Below are 14,392 nucleotides of genomic sequence, written 5' to 3' on the forward strand. Positions count from 1 at the left end.
CCGCCAAAGCTTCGGTGCCTAACGGATATCTAAAACGGTTATTAAGCGATCAAAAAAGACGAAAAAGGAATCACGTCGACCACGATTATGCCTATGTCTTGTGACCAAAGCAGAGGCGTTCGTGTAAATTTACTCGATACAATCGTCATTAAAACTGTATAGATTATTATTTATACTAATTTAATTTTTTCCATTATTTCGCTTAATTACTTCATAACGTATCTTCGGAAAACATTTGTAGTGCAGTTTTGAAACAACTGTATCCATTCATTTCTTCAGTACTTTTGTCTTGGTATACAATTAACAAGAAACCCAATTTAAATTATACCTCTAGGGTCATTTTCTTTAATTGTGCGCAAGTTTTGCTTAACGCGTTGCATCATATTGTTGTTCATTTTTAGATCCTCAATTCCTATCATACACTTTTGTACGCAGTACTACCCAAAACTCTTCAATGGGGCGAGCTTGGGAAACATTTAAGGGGATTATCGTCTTTCGGTACAAATGGTATGTTGCGAGGCTCTAACCAATCTCTGGTTATTCTGTTGTAGTGACAAGAAATTAGATCCCGCCAAAATAATATTTGGTCCTTGGTTAGGTTATGATGTGTATTAATAAAATTAATTAGTTTTGGAAGACGTCTAACCCCTCACATACCCAACATTAGGACGTGAAATCCCTGCTTCTGATATGGGACACCAAACCAAAACCTGATGATCATGTGGGAAACCCAAAATCGGCGAGCCAATCTTTGAGTTGATGTTCCTAATTTGTCTTTTACACATTCCAGCAATTTATTTGACTGGGCATTAGTCAAAGCATTAGACCGCACACTTTTTGGAAAATTAAAGAATAGTATGTTTTTGCCAACTGCCCAGCTAAACTGTATACACTTTTTCGGAGATCTAGCTTGTATCCCATAAAAGTTAAAATTTTCAACCCTTCCCCGTCTGATAAAATTGTATCTCCTGTAAGTGAAATTTGGTAAGGTAATTTGGAATATTTCGAGCAACGAAGTGTGCGTCGTTCTGATGCAAAAGCTCTTCGCTTTTTTTATTTTCCTCTCTTCACCAATCAAACAATAATGGGCAATACTCTTTTCGAAGATGGTCGATGAACACAATTCCATGATTATCCTCCTCTTTCGGAGTAGATTTACTCTTTGCAATCAACTATTTTGACTGATTGTTTGTTTAGCAGCGTCTGATCTGATGACGTATATATATTTCCTAACTTATATAAGTGCTGATATCTTCAGATCGAGGTAGGGAGCTTTTCAAACAACACTCGTAATGATCATCAAGTTTGTAGTTTGTAGTAAATTGTACAAAATCAATATTTATTCTTTTTTCATGAAAATATAAATAGACATTTGTTTTGATAAAATCAGTTGTTTCCTCATCACTGTTTTTTCACTATATGTAATCGTTAATTCAGGTACTACAGGTTTCATGAGTTTCTATTGATATCGACACACCGGGGTTTGCACTTGGAGGTGTGTTGTTTTCCACACTTCCGTTTTAAGTGCTTTCCAGATATCCTACGTGGATGATTCAAATATAAACCAAAACTTTTGAATAAGCGCGTGAAAAATTTAGTGTCGTAAAAGTGGCTACACTGAGTGTTGGACTAGTATGTTATCAAGCAAAGAGAATATCTAACCTCGCTTTTAAATGTACTTATAGTCATGAATAAGAAGGATGTACCAGTGTTTGCTGTACATTACATCGTTATTTTTTTTCTAGTCAAAGATAATATACAATCAGCAGAAATTTACCAAAAATTACTCGAGCAATTCGGGGATGAGTGCGTCTCTTCAAGACTCAAGTATTATTGTGCAAATAATTCATGAGCAGTTCGGTAACCGAAAAATTTTAGCCAGATGGGTGTCAAGACTTCTGAATTTTGAGCAGAAATTCACACGCTTGGAAGATTGTACGAGGTGCACGATGGGTACACCACTCTATTCCAGAGAGTAAACATGCGTCTATGAAGTAAAGGAAAAAATACGAAGGCTTCAATGGTAAAAGTGTATGTGACAGTGACTATCAAGAAAAACTATAAGAAACTTCAAATTAATAAAAAAATTTTAGTTTATATTTGAATGGTCCTCGTTTTAGCTTATCAAAATTGAATAATATAACATTTTTGAAAGTGAAGCACCAAATTTAACTACCTTCCGTATGAGAGACCAAATCTATAAGTAACAATACTTGGTCCTCAAGATATTTAAACTTAAGTACGTGTTATCCTATGTCACAAAAAAGATCAGAGATAATAAGTTTGGCTGATAGATCTATCCAACTATCCTGAATCCTGAATTTAGATACTTAGCTATTCAAAAAGCAAAAACTGCATTGAAAGAAATTAATTATCCGGAAAAAATGATAATTAACATAATACGAGAAAAGGATAAACAGATACTACAATCAATTAAAATACATAACAGAAACGAAACATCAAAACATAAAACATTTTTCCTTATCATATGTACAAGGACTTTCCCAACGACTATCAAATTATTTCAATAAATATGATATTAATATTATTTTGTTTATGGTATTGATGACCCTTTAGTCTGTTTTCTAAATACTAAGCGGTCTGCCCTATGTAGACAGCGTCACAATTGGTATAAGGCACTTGATATATAATATCAATTTTTTTGTATTTTTGGCGTTTTAGATTTTGATTTAGTGAAATATTTGGATAATGTATTATGTCCTTTATGACTTATACTTATATCATATTCATTAAAATAATTTGATAGTTGTTGGGAAAGTCCTTGTACATGTTGTATGTTTTGATGTTTCGTTTCTGTTTTGTATTTAAATTGTTTGTAGTGTCTGTTTATCCTTTTCTTCTTTTCTAATATATTCTTAATTTCATAGTTCTCAAGTTCTCTACACTCATTATTTCCAACTTTCACTGCCCCATAAATTTTCATAATTATTCTCCACTCATATGACCATATTTGTTAGTCAGTTTCCGCGGCGTATGTATTTGTGTTATTTTTGTTGCTTATCATTGTTGCTAAGTACTTAAAGGTTTCGACTATTTCAAAGATGAGGTCATTTATCTTTATTGTTTCTTCCTTTCAATTTTCATATATTTTATCTTTTCCAGATTTATTTTCAATTATATATTCAATACTTTTTTGTTCCCTTGCCATTAGAGTTATACCATCAGCATATGCTATTTTCTGTTTTGATTAATATCCCCAAGTACCCCAAATGTTCGGGGTACTTGCAGTTTTTCCATGTACTTCATAATTGTCTACTTTTTTTATACTTTTTTTATAGTACTTATGTATGGCATCTAATGCTGATTTCACTTGTCTAAATACTCTCCTATTTCTGATTCTTCTTTGTGACAAATTTTCTACAAATTTTTTGAAAAATGTCCGAGCATCATAAGGTAATATTTTAAATGTATATGTGAAATTTTATAGTTAATATGATATTTTTAAATTGACATAATTGAAAATCAACGTTTTTTTACATAGTGAAAACCTTTGGCTGCCTGACAGTGTCATAATCCATCAACTGTGTACTAAAAATAGAAATATGTTGGTAAGTACTTTTCGATAATCACATAGAATACAGGGTGATTCATTTTAAAAAAGCGAGAAAATAATATATCAGATTCAATGAATATTAAAGAAATAAATCGTTTTCCAGAATTTTAATTTTTATTTGAATGCAACGGTCTCAACAGATCTTTTTTCTTGAATTTCTGTTACATTCTACAGGCTATTGAATTTGTTATGATTTTCATGGAAAATTGGTTAAAGCTTTTTAAATACCCCGTAGAACGCATCACAATCCTACATTATTGTAATATGGAAGTCAAGCTTCAATTTTAAAATGTGAAGACTAATGATAGCTTTAATTCGTTCAAATTTTCAAATTGTTCTCTCGAAGGACAAAGGAGTCTCTGAACTTTATCACACTAATCAATAATCCAGTATAATATGTTATTATTGCAAAAATATGTAATTTGGAAACATTTTTATGTAATATTCACATTATTAATTCGTTGTTAATACCAATTGGATTAGTTTCAAATGATTCTGTTTTCAAACGTCCACAAAATGAGTGTTTGAAAATTTTGGAAAACTATCAAAATTGCTCACCATGGGAACAGTACAGTATTAGTGGCCATATATCTTTAATAAAAGAAATGACAGATTTCACCGTATATTTGTTTATTATGCTTTTACCTAGTCAAACTATTTTTACATATATCATTAGGAAGGTAGACTCTGCTAATTAACATTGACGCCTATCCAGACATACACACTCATATATTGTTCTTGGAACAAGCTACTTAATTTAAATCAGAAACTATTTTCAAATACATTTCTTGAATGTATGATTTTACTGTCTTCATAAATAAAACATTTGCTGTGGCGAAGAAACACGCTTTCGTTAATAAACAAACGATCAAAATCAAAAACAATTCTACACAAAATTCATTTGCGATAAGTTATTCACAATTTATTATTGCGTCAGTTGTTTAACATGACAGGTAACACCCTGTATAAAAAATACTCTTCTTTCACATAAAATCTTCGAATATAAGTTAACATTGAATTACAATAAAAAATTTAATGTTTAATTACTAATTAGGCAAAGATAGAGGAGGAACTTACTCTGTCGTATTTTCGATGGACAAGTCAAGTAGACATCGATATAATTTAAAATTTCCATGATAACGTTATGAGTTTAATTATAATGGTGCTTGAACTTATAAGAAATGAAAGCATTAATTGTATTTGTTCAAAATGGAACCAAACCTTATCATAATATGTCCCACAATTTTAGGATTAGTAAATTATTTCGATATTTAATAGATCAGAATATGGAGACAATTCTAAAGACAGATGAGGTTAAAAATAGTTCTCATATGTCTTAAATCATGTGAAACCAAATGGATGTTTCATAAATAGATCGATAGAAGCGAATTACATACAAATCGATTTTAATAAGTGGAATCCACGAAAACTTCTGTGTTTATAATAGATTGGGATAGTAGCGATTAAATTTGGATCACTATTTCATTAGAGGGTGAATTTTACATAAGAAACATAAAATATAGAATTAGGAAGCTTTAACATTTTATCTTTCCTCCAGGAAACGCGCGAAGACTTCGTTGATGGAGTTAGCTACTGTTGGATGACAATCTCAAGCTAACTTAGTTATTAGCTTTAGAAGCTAATAACTGCAGATGCGTTCTGTGAAATTCCTAGCAACTCATAGGAAAACCTCTTAGTACGTATAAATTAAAAATACCGTCACTGGTAGAATTAGCAAGAAGCATGCCAGCAAGAATGGGAAAGCAGAGTGATTTGAAAGGTGTAACTTCAAAAAAATACCTTGGAGAAACCGAAGGCTGACACTGGAAAGAAATTAGCTTCAATCAATGACAATCGGTCAGGTGTATGGTAAAATCAAATAATCAGTTGCTATCCGCTACCCATATTAATAGCGTCCGGTAGAAAAGACAACGTGAAGCATGAAGGACGGCTTTAGTGGAATGGGAGATACACATCGACGCTTGCCTGTCAATCGTATATTGTAGTAATTGGAAATTGATCTCTGAAGACAGCTTCCAAGCTCAGAAATATAGAAATATGAGGAGCAGAGTTGGCAGCTCTAAAAACTTCACCGAATCGGCTATAGTTACCTTGTTCTTTCCAAGTAGTACACTAAATATCCAATTCAGTTTAAGACCAAAATTGTATTGAGATCGTTACACAGTAACTTAGTAAAATTACGATAACGAAGATTCGGATTCAAAGATCTAGAAAAAAATAATGATTAAAGAATTGTTCGTTTGATTAATTCCTTTCTTGAAGACACTTTCACTTAATGAGACAAATATTGGTATTGCCCTCACTACCTAGATACTTTTCTGAATAACATTAAGTTGAAATTTATGGAACAGTTAGTGGATTCAATATTGGACTCACTATTCACTATCACTATAGTTACATTTCCACTTAACAAAAACTGAGCTACTACGGGGTATGCAAAGAATCCTTGAGAATAATAAAATTCACCTTTACCACATTTACTTGTAACAAGAATTGACTAAAGTTGATATTGAGAAAAGACCATTATTTTGTAGGAGGGCGTACGATCCACAGAGATATTTCTTCACTTATCTTTTATTTGGAGATGAAGCCGTCTAATAAAAACGATTGTGTTAACAGGCAAAACTTTGACTAGTAAATGAATGGTATTGTTGGTGAATATATAGTAGGGCCATATTTTCTAGTAAACCAATTACCTCTTTGATTGAAGAAGCTTATTGGAAGAAGTTTAACCGAATGAACTATTTCCTGGAAGATGGATTGAGAGAAATGGTTCAGTACAGGGTCACCAGATTCCCAAGGAATTAATTCTTCTGAGGTCACATTAAGAATGAAATGTACAAAATACATCAAATAATAAGGGCTGACATGATGGAGAAAATACGGAATAATTTCGGAATGTTTCTATAGAAATACTTCGTAATATGAGTAACTCTCTCAATTATCGCTTTCAAGAGGTGTTTTTAAAGGTCATTTCGAACACCTATAATGATAATCAAGACATGCACGTATACTGTAGTATATAGGATGTATGTGTATGAGAGAAAATGGCTTAAAAGCAAGTCCATTAGCCACAGAATTTTTCAATGATATAACTTAGAGATTCATTTTAATATACTTGATAAAATTTACTAATAGATCTAAAGTTTGTCGGTTATCTATGCTTGAAAGGTGTGTGAGGCTTAGAGGTAGGGAGTAGTTTTGTTTAACAAGTAACTGTCACAAATTGTTTGTTTTATGAATGTGATTGGTGTATCCGAAAAAAATGTGTATTTGAAAATATAGTTCGGGGATGAGGGTAAAGTAGGATAAATTTGAAAATAGGTGTTATTTGAGGATCGTGAGGCAGTATCCCAGTGTTTTTGCCAGGATACGTACATTTTATCTTTTCTTGAATTGATCGCATCTCTTCCTGTATAAACGTTACAAAAATCTCCATTTAGTATTGAATCTTTTGCTACTCGATCAGCTGTTCCATTACCATGTATTCCAAAATATCCTTTAACCCAAATCAATGTCATACTAAAATTTAATAATATAGTTTTGATGTCACATAAAATAGGACATTTCATTCTTTCCTGATTAGTTCCTTTTATAGCACACAGTGCTGATCTAGAGTCAGAAAAAATGACACCACCATCTTTTTTATTTGACTTCAACCAGGAAAGACCCTGTAAGATAACATAAACTCCGCAGTATATATTCTAGAAATATCGGGTAATTTTATTCGTATAAATTGCTTTTTATTCTGAATGTATAGTGCATATCCAACTAGAACCCTCGTCTTAGATCCAACAGTATATATTATGGTCTAACCTAACCATACTAGCCATACTAGCCATACTAGCAAACTCTGCTAGTATGGATTTCAACAGGATTGAGTTAATGCCACTAGATTCCGTGTAATTAGGGATTATGACTTTGTGGACTTAATAAGGAATATTATATATTTAATCAATATTATATATATATTGATTAAATATTTCTGAGACAATAATTGCTGCCGTATAAACAAAAGATAAATTTTCATTGTTTCGTTCCTTTAATTTATTTGTAATATATTCGTTTTTTCTTTGTATTTACCTGTACAGTACCGAACAGATAAATCATGTCCAACACTCAATTAATTGTTAAATGATTTGATATAGGTACATCACTATAAAATCTAAATACATATCAACTTGTAAATGTTCCTCAGAAAAATCTGGTCCTACTATATTCACCAATAGTACTTACTCACACATTCAACGACCATTTATTTTGACTTTTGTGTCGCTATGTAATATGAATCATTTGATTGATAATCGTGAAAGCTTTGCATATCAAGACAACTATTTTTATCAAACGTGGATTCATCTTCAAATAGAACATTTTATCCCAATTGATTGACTTTTTGTAAAGCTCACCCAGTTAATTCCTGTTACAAGTAGAAGTAGTAAGGGTGCATTTTGTTTTTGTCAAGGATTCTTTGCACACCGAAGTAGCTCAGTTTTTGTTTGCTGGAAATACTCCTTACACTTGTGATGGTTTTTAGCAAAACATTAATTTTATTTTCTTCTGTTACAGAAGTTTTTATTCGTTCCTGCTTTTCATGATTAACTCAACCCGTGCGATTGAACCGCTGCATTAAATTCTCTGTAACCAATTCACAAGTAATTGTTAAATGATCAGGTATATACATAATCATTTTTTTGCACAGAAAAATCAAAATATCTCATGAACATATGATTTTATGTATAGGGGAAAGCTTGATAAAAAAGAAGGGTGTTCGTAGATCTTTTTACAGGGAATTGAACTTGCAAATATTTTTATGGAAAGTTGGTTATAACTTCTTTAATACCTTCTAGAACACATCCCAAACCTTCATAATTGTAATATGGAAATCAAGCTGATTCCAAAAATGCATTAAATATAGTGTTTTATTTAAAATTTTAAATTTAAAATGTAATGACTAATAATAGCTATCATCCCTCAAATTTTGATACCTCGAAGGACAAAAAAGGCACTGAATTTTCTCAGACTAAAACAAGTTAATACACAATATGTTTATTAACTCATTTTTTTTATAATATGAATTTATCATAGGTCCTGGTTGTCTCTTTAAAGAGAGTTCATTAACTAGTTCGTAGTTCGTAGTTCATTCACGTCTTTGAGTGAATTGTTTTGTAAAAGAAGTTCCCATGAGGTATTCAAATGAATTTCTATTGACGATTAGTGCTTTGGATAATTTTCGTTGGAACTATTTCTAAATCACTGTTATAGTACTATGTGGTAATAATTTATTCGTAGTATTTGATTTGGTTCGTTTGTAATATACTCGCTTCATGTTTTGCTTGTACGCCTTCTTCTTGTATGATTTACTGCAGTTTCATCTATTATCATTGGTAGGATTTTTTAGACTACAGAGAAAATTTGTCGCGTAATTTGTTTCTTTTTTCAAAAACTGCGTCTCTGATCAATGAATATTGTTATCAACAGAGAGTAAGATACCTACCATACGAGACTCGAAATTCCTTATCTCGTACTTATAAGATTATTATTTGGATTAAATAACTAATTACTTTTTGAGAGTACTTGAAATCCAGTCGTAAATTGTATTTTGATAGACTATATTAGCACCAAAAAAACGGAATCAATAACGATATAACGCAAATAAAATGAATTATTTTTATGTTTGAAGTTATGTCCAGTTATTCCTCTTCTTTTGACCTGAAATCAACTAGGATGAGGTATTTCATTTGCAAGAATATTTTAACTTTGATTACACGTTAACCCTCAATTGCCCAAGTGGGTTCCTGGCGGTATCCCAATCCACTATTATCTCTAATATTCCCAAAATAAACAGAACTGGCATCACCTTTGGTGTGTGGTTGAAAATAAACACGCTAACATTGTCAGAGCCGCTTAAATGATTAATGTTAAAAGTTTCAAATACTAAAAGTAGGTGACGTCCTGCGAGAACCCCACTGGAAATTAATGAGTATATTTTTCATTAAAATGGAGTGTTACCAAACCACTAATGCGGAAACAGCTCAAAAATTTAATAATAATATCATCTCTAGACGCTTCACTTTCGGAAATATGGAACGAAGATATGAATGATTTGGATGGAGAGAACGACAATGTTAAAAAGTATGTTTTTAGATCAGAAGATACTCTAGAAATCCAGAGAAGATTCCGATCAAGAAACTGAACTTAGCGGTTTAGACACACGACATCGACAGCAAAATCTGTTTATAGAAAAAAGATAGAACGGGATAGATAGATTATAAATATACGTCCCGATCTTATATAATGATAGATAAAGGCAAGTACACACCTATCAATTTATTAACTTGTTTATCACAAAAGAAAGAAAAGACTTGACATGTGCAGCAGGGAAAATTGTGGTTACTATAATTGGATGGTTACACCGATACACAACCTAGATTAACAATTGGAAGTTTTAAATTTTCATTTGCACACGTCAAATATAAAATAATTCAGAGTTTCACTCAAAGATACAAGAAAATGCATGTAGACTTAATTCTCATCTCTAGAAATAGAAAGATAAAAAATCTTCCAGCTGAAGGCCTGCTTGCGTATAGATAAAAATGATGTTATTTCCAAATATTCAAGACTTTTCTCTACCTGAGAACATTTCCGTGAGGTTGTGAACCTAAAAAGTTCATAGTTTTGGAAGACATTCATCGTTTTATGCTGAAGCTGATGATATCGTGTACTTCAAATGAAAGTAGGGATTCAGTTATATGTGAATACGTTTAATTGCACAATATTTGAAGTAGCTTTATACTGATCACTGTTTTCAGAGGTCCAGTTTCACTCACTTGGCAAATACAAGCGGTGACTTGATTACAACATGGAGGTTGGAGCTCCTCATCTGTTGCGGAGGGCTACATTGACGATGCCATCAAGAAAAAAAAATGGTGGTAGTAGCTTAAATATTTTCTTCAGAGAGTTCTCATCTATCAAAATTATGATACAATGATTCAAACATTTGTGTGACAGATCGTCATTAAATCTTCAATTTTTACGTATCTTACTGGACTTCCTCACGATACCCGTTTGCTTATTGTACTGAGTATGTGCAAAATAGAAAAAAAAGTATATTTCAACAAAAATGGCATATCTGAGTCTTTTTTTCTACGTTAAAACATTTATGACCACAAAAAGTTTCAGTGAATTGAATTATATTCTAACTATAACTGATATCTAAAACTTTTTCACAGTTCTCATCAGGTTTTTCGCGAACTGCCGAAAATAGGTATGAAAAATTAATGAAACAACCTATAAAATGAAATTATAAAAAGTGAGATCGATATTTAAGGGTTTTATCCACCCCCGCTATAGATTGTTGATTTGATTTATTATTTATAAATTTCTCATTTTCAAAATGACTGAGACGTGACTTTGCAAATTCAAATTTAGAGAATGGAATGAAGCTGTGTAAAAATATTGTGAAAATAAATACACTCAAGCAACAAAATCAGACACTCAAATCTGGTTTCCTATATATATGAAATGTTCTAGATGTTCTTGATTTTAGGTCTCTTCTGTTGAAAATTAGTTTTTTTTTAATAAATTTTAAATGATAGAAATAAATTGTGTTTCGACTAATTTTAAGTCTTTATCAAAATATAGAAATTGCAGAAATATATATATGAATTGTAACGAAGTCTTTGCCAGGTTTATTATGAGCGGTTCCTTATTGGGATCGTGGCAATGAAACACCAAAGTGGACTAAGTTCAATATATTTTCCGAGTTTTCGAATACTTATGTATTCATCGTCCTAAATATTTAATTAAGATTTTCGGTGGTTTTGAATTGTATTAATTCTTGTAAAAATTTTAGATTCATAGGATTCAAAATTCAATATTCAAAGTGGCGTTGATAGGAATATTGAATTATAAGTTATTTATGTAAAATATGCAACAAATAATTTTAATCGAATATCGTCACAAAAATACAAAATATTTTTAAAAAATTTCTTCCCCATTTTTATTATGTTATGAGTGCAAAAAAAGAAAGAAAGAAAGTAGTTACAGAACATATTACTACCCTTAAGATAGAAAAATATCAGGTTTATATAGAAAAACTCGCGAATTTTTCTTCGTCTAAGTTTTATACAGTTCCAATCAAATTCTTTCTCTTCCTAGTTCACAGTTAATAGAAGATCCAGTACTTGCCAAAAATAATTTGCAATTTGCAACAAAATATAATGACTTAAACTATAGACTGTTGCATTCACCGACACTTTTTTCACATTCGAAAACGACATATACACAATTTAATAATCTCAATTTTTAAATATTTTTTACCATAAGCTGCCTACGCCTATGTGTCTAGTGACTGTTGTAGGAATGGTCAATTGACACATATATTAGTTTGGTACTAAATGCTGGACTACTCTGTGATTGCCCACCACTCTATAGTTATGCCGCTCGCGTAAAGCTAACACTGGACGCGAGACGTGTTATTATGCCGCTCTGTTATTAGGGCGGCCGCCGAGCCGCCCCTTTCGCCCAGTGCCCATACATCACCGCACACTCATGTATATACATATATATGTATACATCTTAGTATCATTGCGTTTTTACGATTTCTCTTTCTTGCGATAGTCGACAGAAAATAGACGTATCTCACACATCGAAATATTAAATGAAATTTTAATGAATCTAACACGATAATTATCAGAATGAATTGATATTCGATGAATTCTTAATAACTTAAAAAGAACTGAATATTCTAGTCTTGGACAGTTTTAGGAAGAAACTGGTGTTTTTATTCATTTGAATTTCCGTCGATACCTTTATTTTTAAGTAGGTGAACTGTACAGGTACACAGTTTGTGTGGAAATTATTTTTTACCGTGTAAGCTAAGCATCTGAATCACAAGAACCAGAAAAGAATGAATATTATTTTGAATCAATAAATGATTATACAGGGTCATAAGGAACTTTACATACTTTTAACATATGTAATGTGTAAAGTAAGCATGTGGCTACTAAAAAATGTCAACTCCTCGTCTTTCTTAATTTATAAGGTGATTTGTGAAATTGACAATAAAATTAAATTGGCTATAGTGCTTACAACTCATTTGATTTTTTAAATTTTTTTCATGACACTTGAAATTCCAGGAGCGGCTTTGAAAAAATCAATTTACTTATTCGTATTGAATATTACATCTTGTTTAATATTTTTTCAAAAGTAATACGTGATTTTCACACTGCATAAACTAGCAATAAAAACGACAATGTTGTTGCACTTTTATATAATTTTTAGTGCAAAATTTTATAAATTCTGAGTATTTCAACTGAAGTTATTACCTACAATATAATCTAACTTTAAAAAAATTTAAAATCAAAATTTTATATCCATTGTCATTATCAACCGTTACTTATGTGTTCAACAATACATAACTTTTGGTTTATGGGCTCCGTGATGGTATTGCTAAAGAATATCACCTGAGATTCTCTGATGGTCGAACTCCTAATCATTCAATATTTCAATCATTTGCGAGAAAATGGCACTTTTCCTAGTGGAAGCACAAAACGACATGTAAATAGAGCGTAGGAAAATGACATTATCGACGCTATTGCTATGAACCTCACAATAAATACTAGATAAGTATCTTAATATTCCTCAATGAAAAGTTAGTAGAGTCTTACAAAAAATCATCTATACTCATATCATATTCATATGGTGCAGAGACTACATTCTGGAGATGAAAACCATAAGTTGGAATTTTGTAAATCGATTAACAATAATCGATAACGCTGTACAGAATATTATTTACTGATAACGCCCACTTCACAAGAGACGGGATAAATAATTCCCTTAATTCACATGTGTGAGCAGAAGAAAATCCCAATACTATGTCGTTCCCCGTTAGGTTTTCGGTTAATGCTTAGATTGATGTCATAAATGACCAACTAGTAGGTCCTATTTCATGACCTTCAAGATCTCCTGATTTCCATCCCGTTGATTATCACATTTGGGGACGAATATTAATAACCGATTACAATTATTTGAAAGAATTATACTTTTTTGTAATCATACTAGAGAAACAATCTTCGATTGTACTTTAGTCCTAGTTAGTCCTGTGAAACGCAAATATGCGCTTTGATTTATATCTTTTAGACCAATACATATTTTTGTTAAGTTTGTATAAGAATTGTTTTCGTTCTCATAATTTCAAACTAGTAAGTTGTAAAATGAGTAAAACCAAGTAGATATCGGTTAAATTTTGTGCATTAATCGCAAGTCTTCATAGTATAGGTAAAAGTAACCTTATTATTGCCACCGAAGAAAAAATATCTCCACTTACTGTGGATTACAACGGTCTCGAAAAACCAAAACCTAAAATAAACTTATTACATTAATCAGTAAACGTGATCGACGACTCACGGGCCCAGAGATAGCAGCTTAGATCAATGAATCTAAGGATTGTTCTTTGAGTATTTCTACAGTATAAAGGAGATTGAGAGCTGCCTGTGAAGTGGTTGTGAAGAAACCTCTTTCAAGACATTAAAATGAAGAAGGTTTTATGGATTTATGAGTCAAAGTTTGAGGTATTTTGGTTTAAGAGTAGAGTGTTTGTGTGGATGCCAAAGGAAGAACATATGTTAGATCCATGTGAAATACCAACTGTAAAATACGGTGGAGACTTCCGATGGTTTGGAGATGTTTTGGAGGAAGGCCTGGGGAAAATTCAAACGATGTTGAAGATAAAAGGCTCTAAAAATATTGAAGAAAAATGTAGCACGTTCTTTCATATTCTAGTATGCCAAACATAGC

The 14,392-nt window shown here is 31.7% G+C and overlaps 1 protein-coding gene across 1 annotated transcript in view; it reads right to left on the reverse strand.

Annotated features, from left to right (window-relative positions):
• Positions 1 to 14,392, reverse strand: part of LOC130893277 (putative transcription factor SOX-15) — a 190,785-nt gene that overhangs the window by 63,633 nt on the left and 112,760 nt on the right. The window lies entirely within an intron of this gene.

Source organism: Diorhabda carinulata, chromosome 4 (genome assembly GCF_026250575.1).
Source record: "Diorhabda carinulata isolate Delta chromosome 4, icDioCari1.1, whole genome shotgun sequence".
NCBI classification, from domain to species: Eukaryota; Metazoa; Arthropoda; class Insecta; order Coleoptera; family Chrysomelidae; genus Diorhabda; species Diorhabda carinulata.